Source organism: Rattus norvegicus, chromosome 1 (assembly GCF_021556685.1).
Source record: "Rattus norvegicus strain SHRSP/BbbUtx chromosome 1, alternate assembly SHRSP_T2T, whole genome shotgun sequence".
In the NCBI taxonomy this organism is placed as follows: Eukaryota; Metazoa; Chordata; class Mammalia; order Rodentia; family Muridae; genus Rattus; species Rattus norvegicus.
Window position 1 is genome coordinate 236,980,657 of NC_141534.1, and position 14,369 is coordinate 236,995,025.

The 14,369-nt window shown below is 43.7% G+C and overlaps 1 protein-coding gene and 1 long non-coding RNA gene across 13 annotated transcripts in view; one reads left to right on the plus strand and one right to left on the minus strand.

The window, feature by feature from the left end:
* Nucleotides 1-9,696: 9,696 nt before the first annotated feature.
* On the minus strand, nucleotides 9,697-13,175 carry LOC134483985 (uncharacterized). Its single transcript, XR_015653135.1, has 2 exons — nucleotides 11,860-13,175; nucleotides 9,697-10,463 (listed from the first exon to the last, which is right to left on the minus strand). It is a non-coding gene; the product is annotated as an uncharacterized LOC134483985 (long non-coding RNA).
* Nucleotides 13,176-13,449: 274 nt separating this feature from the next.
* Smarca2 (SWI/SNF related BAF chromatin remodeling complex subunit ATPase 2) overlaps nucleotides 13,450-14,369 on the plus strand; it is a 167,491-nt gene continuing 166,571 nt past the window's right edge. For 8 of the 12 annotated variants that reach the window (XR_015632072.1, NM_001429134.1, XM_087575026.1 and 5 more), the window contains 1 exon segment: nucleotides 13,450-13,505. The gene's annotated coding sequence lies outside the window, so the exon portion shown is untranslated. 12 annotated transcript variants of the gene reach the window in all.

The window sequence follows — 14,369 nt, forward strand, 5'->3', positions numbered from 1 at the left end:
TTCTTTTTTCTTTTTCTCCTCACTGCCTCTCTCTTTCTCTTAGGGAAACAATGTGGGTGAGTAGAAAATGTACTGATAGGGGCTGAGGAGACCATGTTATCTTGGTGGATAGCTATGGGCAACCCATTCACCCTCACACTCTAGTATAGTGTGCTTGTTTCAGTTATGAAAGTAGAAGTCCTAAGATTGGCATGTACTTCTTAAACCAGTGACTACTGTAAGAAGTTATAGTGTTACTGCTTACAGTAAGATCCTAATACAAGCTCTGTGATATCCTGGATATTCACAATACTAAGTTGTTTGGAAGCATAAATATTCATTTACCTGGATCATTAAATTATACATGGTTAGAAGGAGAACACCTCTCCCCCAGGCTCTGGTTTTTGAATGCTTGGTCTCTAGTGGGAGGCACCATTTGGGGGAGATTACAGAACCTTGAGGAAGTGGGGTCTTGCTAGATGAGGTATGTCACTAGGGGAGAGCCTTGAAGGTTTATATATCCACTTCAGCTCATCTCTCACTCTGTTCTCTCTGTTCTGTGCTTTTAATTAAAGATGCAATCCTTGTTTCCTGTAGCCACCTGCTGCTATGCCCTCCCCGCCCCCACCGCCACCATTACGGACTCTCTCCCCTCTGAATCCATAAGCTCAAATAAACTGCCACAACAAGATATTCAAGTTTCAAATGAAAAAATGTGCTTGGCAGAGGACACATTAGTAAAATACTGACAGAATATAAAGAGTGACTTTATATTCAGACATATCTTGAAACTTTAAGTCCTGGGCAGATGTTCTTTTATCTTACCAGAGAGTCCAACCTCTCCATACAGTTATGGAAAGTCTTTTTACCCAACGGTCCCAGATAACCTTTATCATAAGATTTCAACACACATGGCAAAGTTTCTGGTGGGATCGGTAAATGGATATGCACATATCCACACAAAATGTGATCATTTTCTTTATGTCCAACAGCTTCTGAACTCAGTGTCTGTTCAGTCGAGTTTTTCTGAAAGGAAGATAAAAGTTTCCTACCCAGTGCAAAATCCAGATGCTTTGAAACCTACTCCAGACATCTCTTCTAGTTTTCTACTCATCACTCTTCAGTTAAGAAACAGTACTGAAAGCTAATATGAAGCCATATTGTTATGCCATGTGTTTTTGTGAGGAGTGGAGAAAGCCCCGAGTTAGTGTGTGTTGCTGCCAGGGGTATGACCACGATGACCTCAGAAGAGCTGTGGGGATAACGGTAAAGACTTTTTCCCAGGGTAAGGCTCAGAGAGATGACAAAGACTCCCTCTGGTCCCAGAGTCCCCTGTTGATAATGTTGATAGTGGGTGGAAAGAAGAAAAGGCACCATATCTTCTTCCCTGTGGCTGTTTACAGTCTGAAGACTGCTCCCCTACAGAGTCCATTCCCAGGAGAGTAGCTAAACCTGCCTCCTTACTCCAGCTGTAGACCATAAACACTGGCTCTTTGTTTATCTGTCTGTCGAGCTGTATGCAATAGCCCCGTGTCTCTGTTCAGTTGTACATAACAAGCACACTGAGCTTCTGAAATGCTGTGGTTTCTCCACCAGAGAACCCAGCCCAGCCAGCCCCAGCTTTTCAGTGTGTCTGTCTTTTCTTCATTCCCTCACTGCCCCAGTCAAGTCTGCCCCAGAAGCCATATTGGACAAAGCAGTATTTTTGTCCTACCTGTGAATAAATTCTACTCGCCGACTCCCCCTCGCCCACAAAAAAAAAAAACCCCTCAGATTGCTTATCTCACAGATTTTATGCAGTTGTCTAAGGGAATTTTAGTAATTATTATTGTGTTTACATATTGCTGGCTTATTTTTTAATTGGATACATAAAATGCACAGTTTTGTAAAAGTCATGTGGAGGATTTCTTTCTTTTTTTTTTTTTTTTTTAGATTAAATTCTTACATTTATTTTATGTTTAAGAGTTAACAATTTCCTGGTCAAAACATACATTTTTTTTAAGTCTTTTAAAATTGTTTCCAATTTCTGGTGCAGATACTTTAACAAAGTGGAATCTCCATGATCAGACATCAACACATGTCCATCTTTTGCCCATATTTGGTGATACATAGGCACATTCAAGGAAAATTAGAAATTCACTTTATAGACCAGGAAAAGAGTTGAGTTACTCTTTTTTTTTTAATTTAGAGAATACTTTATTAGTTTTTGTAATCAAACCCACGTAGATAAGACCTTACATATTTAATACAGTGTGTTACCCCTGTACAAATGGAAAAAACTTAAGTTCAACATTTCTAGATCAATATGGCTGTTAATTTCTGTTCAGTGCCAACTCAACACAGTAAACGGGGATACTTTTTCCCAAAGTTGACAGCACAGCTAAAGTTTCAAAAAGTTCAAATTATATATCTGTATATATATTTATATTTATATAAAAAGACCAATAATAGCAGTGTGTTATGCATCAACAGCAGCAACAGCTTTTCCAGGTTCTGCAGTCATCTGAACAAAACTGTAGAGACATCCAGCACACTCCATTAAAAAAAATAAAAATAAAAAAACAAAACCCGAGAAAACAACACAGTTCTGTTACCCTTGTGGTACCTGGCACCATTTTTTTTTTAAATTAGCTTCTCAATCATCATCTGGAAAGAAAACATTCTGAGCAACATCATTAAAAACAGCTCTGATAAAGCACGGTCACTACTACGTATCATAAAGCAGGTACAAGCTATTTTACATCCACAGAGGTATGATACAGTACTGTCCTACATCTATAATACTAGAGGATACAATTTAAAAGGCATTATTTGAGACTTGATTCTACTTTTCCAGCAGAGGGCCCAAAGGATGGTGTGACACAGCTTTGTAAAGAAACATACTCTAGACAGGATTTCCTTTCACTAGTGGCACAGTTCTAAGGATTCATTCTCTCCATGAATGTCAGCTGAAACCGTTATTAAAAAAATGAAATATCCCTAGAACAAAACCGTATAACCACCGGATTCATATGAAGATGACCTAGTGGAGACAAGCTGGACCTCACCTTACCAACAAGCTATCAAATCTGTTATGTTTAAACAGTGAGACCTCCAAGGAAGGAGATGCCAAGTAGTGCTTCAAAGCTTCGGACCACAATCAAACACAGCATCCTTTTCAACAGAAGCAGAAGCTCATCTGAATATGCTCACGGATGCTGACATCAACATTTAATCATCTCCTCACTCATCCAGGAAGAAGGGGAGATCAGTTACTACTGTACTTTATTGTGTTCAACCAAATCACCATGTTACAAAAATAGCAAGCTGCCATAATAAAAAATAAGGCTCCTCTATCCAGCACCAGATAGCATCATTTTACTTTCATGCCTAGAAATTGCACACTTGTATATAAACCAACCGAAGATGAGGATTGAGAGTTCATCTTGGTGGATTTTTCCTTTGATGAATATGAAGTGTCCTTCCTTATCTTTTTTGATGACTTTTAATTGAAAATTGATTTTATTTGATATTAGAATGGCTACTCCAGCTTGCTTCTTCAGACCATTTGCTTGGAAAGTTGTTTTCCAGCCTTTCACTCTGAGGTAGTGTCTGTCTTTGTCTCTGAGGTGTGTTTCCTGTAGGCAGCAGAATGCAGGGTCCTCATTGCGTATCCAGTTTGTTAATCTATGTCTTTTTATTGGGGAGTTGAGGCCATTGATGTTGAGAGATATTAAGGAATAGTGATTATTGCTTCCTGTTATATTCATATTTGGATGTGAGGTTATGTTTGTGTGCTTTTCTTCTCTTTGTTTTGTTGCCAAGATGATTAGTTTCTTGCTTCTTCTAGGGTATAGCTTGCCTCCTTATGTTGGGCTTTACCCTTTATTATCCTTTATAGTGCTGGATTTGTAGAAAGATATTGTGTAAATTTGGTTTTGTCATGGAATATCTTGGTTTCTCCATCTATGTTAATTGAGAGTTTTGCAGGATACAGTAACCTGGGCTGGCATTTGTGTTCTCTTAGGGTCTGTATGACATCTGTCCAGGATCTTCTGGCCTTCATAGTTTCTGGCGAAAAGTCCGGTGTGATTCTGATAGGTCTGCCTTTATATGTTACTTGACCTTTTTCCCTTACTGCTTTTAATATTCTTTCTTTATTTTGTGCGTTTGGTGTTTTGACTATTATGTGACGGGAGGTGTTTCTTTTCTGGTCCAATCTATTTGGAGTTCTGTAGGCTTCTTGTATGCCTATGGGTATCTCTTTTTTTAGGTTAGGGAAGTTTTCTTCTATGATTTTGTTGAAGATATTTACTGGTCCTTTGAGCTGGGAGTCTTCACTCTCTTCTATACCTATTATCCTTAGGTTTGATCTTCTCATTGAGTCCTGGATTTCCTGTATGTTTTGGACCAGTAGCTTTTTCTGCTTTACATTATCTTTGACAGTTGAGTCAATGATTTCTATGGAACCTTCTGCTCCCGAGATTCTCTCTTCCATCTCTTGCATTCTGTTGGTGAACCTTGTATCTACAGCTCCTTGTCTTTTCTTTTGATTTTCTATGTCCAGGGTTGTTTCCATGTGTTCTTTCTTGATTGCTTCTATTTCCATTTTTAATTCCTTCAACTGTTTGATTGTGTTTTCCTGGAATTCTTTCAGGGATTTTTGCGATTCCTCTCTGTAGGCTTCTACTTGTTCTCTAAGGGAGTTCTTTATGTCTTTCTTGAAGTCCTCCAGCATCATGATCAAATATGATTTTGATACTAGATCTTGCTTTTCTGGTGTGTTTGGATATTCCGTGTTTGCTTTGGTGGGAGAATTGGGCTCCGATGATGCCATGTAGTCTTGGTTTCTGTTGCTTGGGTTCCTGTGCTTGCCTCTCGTCATCAGATTATCTCTAGTGTTACTTTGTTCTGCTATTTCTGACCGTGGCTAGACTGTCCTATAAGCCTGTGTGTCAGGAGTGCTGCAGACCTGTTTTCCTGTTCTCTTTCAGCCAGTTATGGGGACAGAGTGTTCTGCTTTCGGGCATGTAGTTTTTCCTCTCTACAGGTCTTCAGCTGTTCCTGTGGGCCTGTGTCTTGAGTTCACCAGGCAGCTTTCTTGCAGGGGAAAAGTTGGGCCTACCTGTGGTTCCAAGGCTCAAGTTTGCTCGTGGGGTACTGCCTAAGTCCTCTCCGCGATGGCAGCAACCGGGAAGATCTGCACCGCTCTTTCCGGGAGCCTCCGTGCACCAGGGTTCCAGATGGCGTTTGGTGTTTTCCTCTGGCGTCTGGATGTGCACAGAGTGCAGTCTCTTCTGGTTTCCCAGGCGTGTCGGCCTCTCTGAAGATTCAGCTCTCCCTCCCACGGGATTTGGGTGCAGAGAACTGTTTATCCAGTCTGTTTCCTTCAGGTTCCGGCGGTGTCTCAGGTGCAGGGGTCCTGCCGCTCCTGGGCCCTCCCCTACGGGAACCCAGAGGCCTTATACAGTTGCCTCTTGGGCCAGGGATGTGGGCATGGGTGGGCAGTGTTGGTGGTCTCCTCCGCTCTGCAGCCTCAGGAGTGCCCACCTGATCAGGCGGTGAGGTCTCTCTCCCACGGGGTTTGGGAGCAGAGAGCTGCTGCGGGCTGGGATCCGCGGGTGTAGGATTTATTTCTTATCATAAAATTATCATGGGTCATTTAGACTGCTTAGGCTTCTTAGAAATTCTTACCACCTTCTTGAGGGAAGAGCTCCTTGAAAGTATAATGAAGCCTATGCATTCATTGAAGAAAATGGATATTAAGTTCCTATGCATGTGTGCATGCACATGTTCATACACACACACACACACACACACACACACACACACACACACACACAGAGTTTTAATTGAATTAACCTACAGTGGGAGAAGAATACCCCAACTAGAAACCATATGCTAGGGGGTAAAAAAGCAAAAGCAAAAAACCCCGAAACACCCACTATTTGGAATGGGTTATCCTCTTTTGAGTTGTTGGCCAATGGCGTCCCATGCACCCACAAGCAATACAGGCTATTTCCATTATGCTTGGTTACCCTCCAGAACTTGACAATAAGAGCCTACTGTTGAAGATACCACATACTCAAATCATACAAAATGGAATAATCACCCTGAAGGTAAAACAAAGACTGGTTTGACCAGCTATACCCACTGTTGGAGCAATCATAGCACACATGAGAGTAAGTAACCAGGTTCTGATAGGAATAAGGTCCCTTCCATGAGTAGAACCTGTGGCCAGATAAGTTATAGGTCCTAGGGGAGAATTGAATACTAATATTATGCTAAATGGACACAATAGACCTATTTCTATACCCACAGATCAGTTTGTCTCCCAACCCTCATCAGAGAAACTTCTTGGAGACCTTCAATTGGTCAACATGCAGACTAAGAGACTATGGCATGCTTAGCCTAAATGAAACATCTCTTTAATATCTCCCCTGTCAAAGATTCTGGAAGGAGCAAAAGATTGTAAAAATTTTAGGTGGTTGATCACATCAAGGAAACAGTAGTTTTCAGACACAGTGGGACAGCTGGACTTACAGCAATTGTGGCAGCTTACACAAGACCCTTGGTAAGCTTAAGCCAGACAAATCCCCATATAGAGAGGATGAGCTGAGGTGGGCACCAAATTATCACCTCCAGTTGAGGAGTCACTGGCATTTGATAGCTGTTATGAGAGAGTCAGGTGTTTTGAATGCTGTGATCCCTGGTAGATTAAACACACTCTAAGGCAGGCCCCACTACCAAGAGAAGTTGGGAAGCACAGTGGGTATAGCTGGTCAAACCAGTCTTTGTTATACCTTCAGGGCGATTATTCCATTTTGTATGATTTGAGTATGTGGTATCTTCAGCAGTAGGCTCTTATTGTGAAGTTCTGGAGGGAAAGCAAAAAGAAAGGAATGAATCTCAAAGCAGGGAGAGGAGGATAGAGGGAGTGGGTATGGAGGAGTTGGGGAAGAGACTGAATACTATCAAAATACATTGTAAAAAAAACTCTCAGAGAGTTACTGAAGTATTATTAAAATTAAAATCTGTTGCTATAAAATTATAAAAGTGCTGTCTTTTACCCCTCACTAGGTCTGGCACCATAGTTCTCCAAGATATCTGTTAGATATCTTCATCTCAGTCAGCAAAGCCTCTCACCCGCTCTGCTCCATCCCATATCACACTGCCGACGGCTTCTCTCTGAGCCTGGCAACAATCTCTCTACCCATGTAGTTCCCAAGGCAGGCTGCCACCATGCCAGACACACACATCCCAATTCCATGGCAGCCCACTGTCTCCAGTCACCACAAACTCTCTTGAATTCAATTAAATCACCACATGAAAGAATACACAACACAACAACCTCTGATCCAATTGATAAGATATAATTGCCCACCTAGACATACAAAGCCCTGTACACATCCATCCCTTAAGAATATTCATAACGACCTGTAAACGTGCAGAGAGGAACCTTAACATCAGCCTCCATGTTCTTCTCTTCCTCTCTCTAAAACTTTTCTCCTGCCCATCCTTCCTTCTCGTCCAATGACAGGCCTCGTTCTATCTTGTCCCTGCCTTCACCTGTATGACATCATCCTACAAAAATCCATGCTAGCATGGTCACATAATTTGGAACAGTAAGTGTTCGAGAGAAGATTCGTATTCTACCCCCACCAGTGTTCCAGCATGGATCCAGAACCTGTACTGAGGACAAACAGTCGCTTGCCCATGAGAACACACATTGCTTGAGTCTGGAGAGCTTCCGAGGTGAGTTAAAAATTCTGACTGCATCACTTAGTCAGCTCTGAGTTGTTTGATCCCGTTTCCCTTGGACCTAAAGAGAAAGTAAGATAAAGTACAACATGTACGTTTCATTATTAAACTCCAGTTCGGTATTAATAATATATCAAGTGTATTATGGAACACAAAGCAGAAAAGATGAAGGAGTGAGATGAAGATGAGAAGAAAATCCTTAATTACCTTGCTAATTATGATTACATCATATTATCAATAATGAATGCCTCAATATGAACTGAATGTGTTAAGTCAGAATTCATCACGAGTGATAGTTAATATCAATCTATATCTCAAGCAGTCTTGGGTAATTGTAGATATTTTTGACCTATTTCTTGTGAGATCTAATTAGGTCCTCATTGTTTTACTTCTCGCCATGGCTGGCAATGAATTCTTCGGGGCGAAAGTAGCAATTTAGAGCCTGGTTTTCACCTGTGCTTGCCTTATTGCCACCTCCGTTTCTGATTTCTTTTCAGAAAGCTTTTTAAGTCAGTTGCTTCGTAGAGAAGAGGGCTGATTGGCTAAAATTAGAGACAGGAATATCATCTGTGAATTCGTTTAAGGTAGACCTTGTAAACCCGAGACACTATGAATGCTTGAAGAGCTGTCAATGCCAATGAGGGGACTGAAGGGTGCCAGCACCATGCCTGCCTGTGACAATCCTGCTCTCAAGGTTCTTCAGCTCTTCTGCATGGCCAAAGACTAGTTTACCTCAGAGACATGTAAAGACTGCAGTCTGCGAGTATATTAAACATAATACTCTTTTACTTTGGAGGGGTTTGTAGCAGCAGAAATATTTTAAGATCATGAAGCAGAAACAAAGTTTGTAGTATTCCCCTATTACAATCAGTTGCCTTGCTTTCTCCAATTTGGAGAATACAGTTGAAGAACATGGCTTAGCCCTCTGATAGTATGGATGTGAAAGTGAGGAGAGTGCCGCGTCTCTCAACTGACTAAAGGGAAGAAAGGACATACGTGAAGACATCGGACCCACTTCTGGCCTATGGTTTAAAGGAGAAATGAACAAAACATGCTGTCGAAACCAGCTGATTGCATTATTGCATTAGCCTATCCAACTGCGCTTCTGCACCGCCGTTCCTTCGGCTGGTTCAAACACAGACAGAACTTGTCAGTGCTCTTTACACACACACACACACACACACACACACACACACACACACACACACACACAAAATGCAGCTTCGTATCTTTCCAGCTTCCATATAAAACAGGCTTAAAAAAACAAACAGACAAGGGCTTTAAAGTCTTTCCTGCTTGAAAAATATCAAAGATTGTGAACATTGCATGACTTCGTTCATAGCAATTACTAGTGGTGAAGACCTGCTGAATTCTCAATGATGGGTAAGTTTATTACTTATTGCTCATCCTTTCTTTCAATGCAGTGATGGAGGTTGGATGATGTTGTTGTTTTGCTTTGTTTTTTTTTTTTTAATACACCGTGCTAAGCAACTAGCTAATTGCTGGGGTTTCCTCGATGAATTGAACTTACTCTATACCCTCCGGGCACTAGTGGAGGATATCAAATAATGGCATCAAAGTAATAAGTGCTCTAATGGAGGTGTACATCGGTGACTGTTGCTATGGGAGCAGAGTAGGACCTGCAGCTTTTCTGTCTACAAGGGCAGAAGGACCACTAGAAAGATGTTGGGTCACAGGTGAGTCTTAGAGGATCTGAAGTTAAGACCAGCCTGCATGTCAGAGAGGGAAATACGACCAATAGAGAGCCATAGGAACCTGTAGGTAGACCAGATCACCCATAGCGTTTGGGGAAACTCAACAATGCTGCTAGACATCTGTCCCTTCAGGGCCTTGAACGTTATGCTAAGAAGTTTGAAAGTTTATCCTAAGATGAGTTGGGGATAGATATAAACGTTAGAGAGTTATATGATCATAAAAAAAATTATAGTGGCATTTTAGAGATATGGAGAGACAAGATGGCTTTAAAATTGTTTATTAGGGGAGAAGAAGGAAAGACTAGTGTTCAGTTCTATAATCAGTTTTCTTGCTAATTCTAAACCCTTCAGTAAATTAAATGCCAGCGGATTCAATTTATCAAATTCCAGTGTCTCTTACTACACATGAAATACCCATTCCCTAATGGCCTTACCTGCCCTGGCCTGAAGCGAAATAATGTACCAGTTCACATCAATGCTTTGTAGGGACTATAAGCTTCCAAATTCTGTGCGTGTGATTTTTTTTCCACAAGGGTGTTGCAACCAGACACTGGTTTTTAAGCCCACTCTCTACTTTATAGAAGCACTCTCATCTGCCAAAGAAGACTTACATAACAAGCAAATGTGGCCGAGCAGACATGAAAAAGCAACTTCCACCTCTTGCTACCATGCTAGAAAGAGAAAAAGCGACTTCAGAGAACACATTATGACTCATCGAAGTCCCTAAAGCAGAGCTTCCTGGGACTACAGCATCCTGTGCAGCTTCCCCGAGTCCTTTTAGCCTCTAACCAGGTTGCTTTCCTGTGATTTTTTTGTACAAAACAAAAGAGCCTCTCATTTTCTTCCTCAGCATCATCAATTGTCACGTTTTGCTTCACCACAGAGATGAAGCTGGATACACTGCCCTCCGTTTTTCTTGTGGAGCAAATGCTGCAGCCTTTTATTTCTCATGAGTTTCAGAATCCTTTGATGAAATTCTTACTTGCTGCAGTGCAAGCTACAAACAAGACAATTCTTCAGAGGAGGGACCTGTAGGGAGAAGGTGAGGCATCCTTAGGTCAATGTGAGGTGAAAGGGAGCCAAGTATCTATATTTAATCTGTACTTCCAACCACAGATTGTGTTCTTTCATGCTCGTGGTTGTGCACGTACATGTATGGGTAGCAACCCCTCCAAGTACTGCATCAAATTTTCATGTAAGCTGGAGAGCACACACCCGTTTAACAAAGGGAAGGGTTTTCTCCTTCCTTTCTTTCTGACGAAATGCCAGAAGGAATGGCCAGTGGCTTCAGTGTCATAAAGATGAAGGTTTCTCTTTCTAAGAATTGCTATGGCAAGTGGAGGTGAAATTTTATTCACAAGGGAATAAAGGTAAAGCCATGCTGGTCATGGTGTGGCATACCTGTAGTCCCAGTGGTTAGGAGACAGGGGTAGTGGCTATAAATGCCAGGGCCCTTTGAGTCAGCAAGGGAGCAAGCCAGAGAGAGAGAGAGAGAGAGAGAGAGAGAGAGAAAGAGAGAGAGAGAGAGAGAGAGAGAGAGAGAGAGAGAGAGAGAGAGAGGAGCGTAGAAGGGAGGTAGGGAAAGAGAGAGAGACATAGCAAGACAGACACATATATAGAGGTAAATGGACAGGGAGAAATATAAACACACAAAGACAGTCACAGAGTCAGCCAGAGAAAGAGAGACAGAAAGAGACAGAGACACCGAGAGAGAGACAGAGAAATAGAGAGAAATAGACATACAGAGAAAGATGCAGAGATACACAAGTGTGTGCAGACGTGGACACACACACACACACACACACACACACACACACACACACGCACACGCAGTATGATATTATGAAATTGTTAGACCTGGGCTGTGAAGTTGACATGTGAAGGAAACAAATTCAAAACCTACTCCTTGTTAATGAATACTTATCTTTATAAGTATGTCATTAGGTTAAAGCCTTTTATTATACACAATTAGGTTTCTGGCTATATTTCTGTAAAGCTGAAACCTATTAGGCAGTTAGAAGCTAGTATTTAGATTATACATTTACTATACTATTAATTGGGTTTAACGTTTCTCAGAATATATTCCCAGTTACTGTTATACTGGCCTATCCTCTGGCAGAGAAACAGTTCTTACAACCTTCAGGGAGGCACACTATATTCTAGTCCCCTTTGTTGTTTTGTTTGGTTTAGAAGTTTGCCATGGGACACACCGAAAACATGGAAGCCAAATTTAACAAGCAAGTAACAGCACCTTGGAAAACTATTAAACTACAGGCTGTGTGAATGCTCTCCCTGCTTGTCCTGCTTCATGAAAATGGAGCATTGTAATGCTTTCCTCCCAGGCCTGGACCAGTGATGTAAACACTTCTTAATGAGCACATAGGAATCTGTCATCTGTTCCCATTGCTCCTTGTCATCAACATACCCAGTTCTAAGCTTGAGCATCCTCAGAATGGCACTTCAGACCCAGTTGCTCACACAGTCAATTCTGTAAAAGTATAAACCCTCTTAAAATAGGATTTTTTTTTACCCTAGGGTGGGAGGGATCCTCAACCAAATAGTCACAGTGCACTTTGAATGACTAATTTAAGCCATTACATTGCAAAATAAGGAATAAATCATACTTTTCATAACACGACCACATAGGAGCAGTTTTAATTTTAAGAGTCAAGCACCTACATTAATCTGAGTCTAATATAATAGGCCTCTGATTTAAAATCTCCTAACATTCTTTCACACTTCATAAAACTAAAAATAAAACTGCCTCACCAAATAGTGACCTAGGGTCCGGCAGGCGTACTGTATTTCAAGGAAAACTGAAACACTAGCTCTCAAAACCACTACGTGCAGGCAAATTGCAGTTTGTAGCCTTAATTGGTCTTAAATGTGGGGTGGAAGAGAGAGGAGACTTCGGTCTGCAGAGAATGAGATTTATTTCCCTTTTTAAATCAAAAGCAGATCCCATGGTTCAGCTGCCCCCTGACTCTCCCGCCCTACCCTCATAGGGTCGTTCCCTCCTCCCATATTTTTATGTATAATTTACTCGAAGATGACAGGTGAGGGGAGGTGAGAGTGCTTCGTGCCTTTCCGAAGTAAACAGAGGGGTTAGGCGGGTTTATTTGGGTTTATTTATTTACTAGGCGGCCGGCCTCTCAGCTGTTTCTCCTCTCTGGCATTTGGAAGCTTGCAGTCCTTTAGGGATGAGACAGATTTGGCAAGCTCGTTCTTTGTGCCGCCTTCCTTTTCTCTGGGGGTTGGGAAAGGGTGGGAAGAACGCAAATTTATGACAGCCTTGAGGGAAGAGGGAAGGGGGCGGGGGTCGAAAAAGTTTCAGCTGGTATGATAATGCCCATTTCTTTTTCCACGGCCAACACTGCCACAAACAGCTTTGGTGCCACCCGGAGTCCTGCCCCCGCCGTCCCCTCCCTTTCTCTCTGCAGGCTCGAGCTGGCAGGCGCAGGCACACTTAAATTCCAGCACGGTCTCCACATTCCCCCGAACTACTACGCTCTATTACTACTGCTGCCCTCCCCTTCGCTTCGGGGGTTCCCCCAGCCTCCCAGGAGACGCTCGGAAGGCTATGCTAGCCGAGGGGACTTGCGGCGCCCGAGTCCAGCAAGGCTGGGGACTGGTTGCTTGTCCTGCGCAGTTTCTCTGCTCCAGGCACAAACACGGCGGAAAGCCGGCGCCTCGCAGACACACACAGATCCACGCATACAGTAGAGCTGTCTAGTTCCACATTCTTGCACACCGCCCCCTGCTCCCCTCCTCCCCCCTCCCCCCCCCCGCGCGCTCCCGGAGTCGCTGAGCAGGGCGAGTGACAGGAGCGTCCCGCCAACCCGAGCCGGGCCGGGCAGGGAGGAGCGGCTCGCAGGGCCAACTGCGGCGCGTCTTCCGGCGCCCGTGGAGGCGGCGAGGGTGGGACGCGGGGCGGAGCCCGAGTTTAGGAAGAGGAGGGGACGGCTGTCATCAATGAAGTCATATTCATAATCTAGTCCTCGCTCCCTCTGTTTCTGTACTCTGGGTGACTCAGAGAGGGAAGATTCAGCCAGCACACTGCTCGCGAGCAAGGTAAATATAACTTACAACTCCTTTCTCTTCTCTCCCCGGCTCCGGCCTTTTCGTCAGCAGCCACCGCCGCTGCCGAACCCCTCCGGCACCGCGCCGCCTTCGCCCCGGATTATCCATCCTTATCCTAATCATTATTTATTGTGCATGCTCGAAGACCAAAACAAACAGGCGGGCCAACCGCTACAACAACAACAAAAAAAGCCCGCCTCTTCCCCGCGGGCCTCAGGTGGAATGCTCTAACCACAGCTCCGGGGTGGCGATAGAAGAAACAAAGTTTCAACCGAACCCCGTGGTTCTAATAATAACAGTAATAATTACTACTTCAGGAGGACAAGGAGAAGAAATCCCAACATGCTACAGCCTTGACCCTGGGCTGGTTGACAGCGATGCACTGCCAACTCAGGGTTGCAACACACTCTCGGCCAGGTTGCATTCCTCCAACCCCTAAAAAGCAGAGGTGGGGAGGACTGGTGGAAGGAGGTGAGGGGCTTGGGAACTTGGGGCGGGGAGGGGGACTGGAAACGCGACAGTTCACCCGGAGCCATCCTCCCCATTAGAGTTGGAAAGGAACAGGAAAGGAGGGTGAGGAGCCCGGGCTGGCGGCAGGGCGCCAACCAACGCGGCTGCTATTCGCCTCCCGGGGACTTGTTTAAAGGGCTCCGGCTGCAGGGACGAGTGCAGATCTTGGCAGTAGGAGTAGTCTGGACTGGCGCACTAAGCGGGTTGGTGCCTGCGGGCTCGGAGGTGTCACCTCCACTCCCCGGGTCCCCTAGGGCAGGGAACGGAATGTTGACTGGTGACAGACCTTTGGGTATAGGGGTTGCCCTGGGGGCTATGGCCTTGGCACCGCGGACCTTCTTGTCT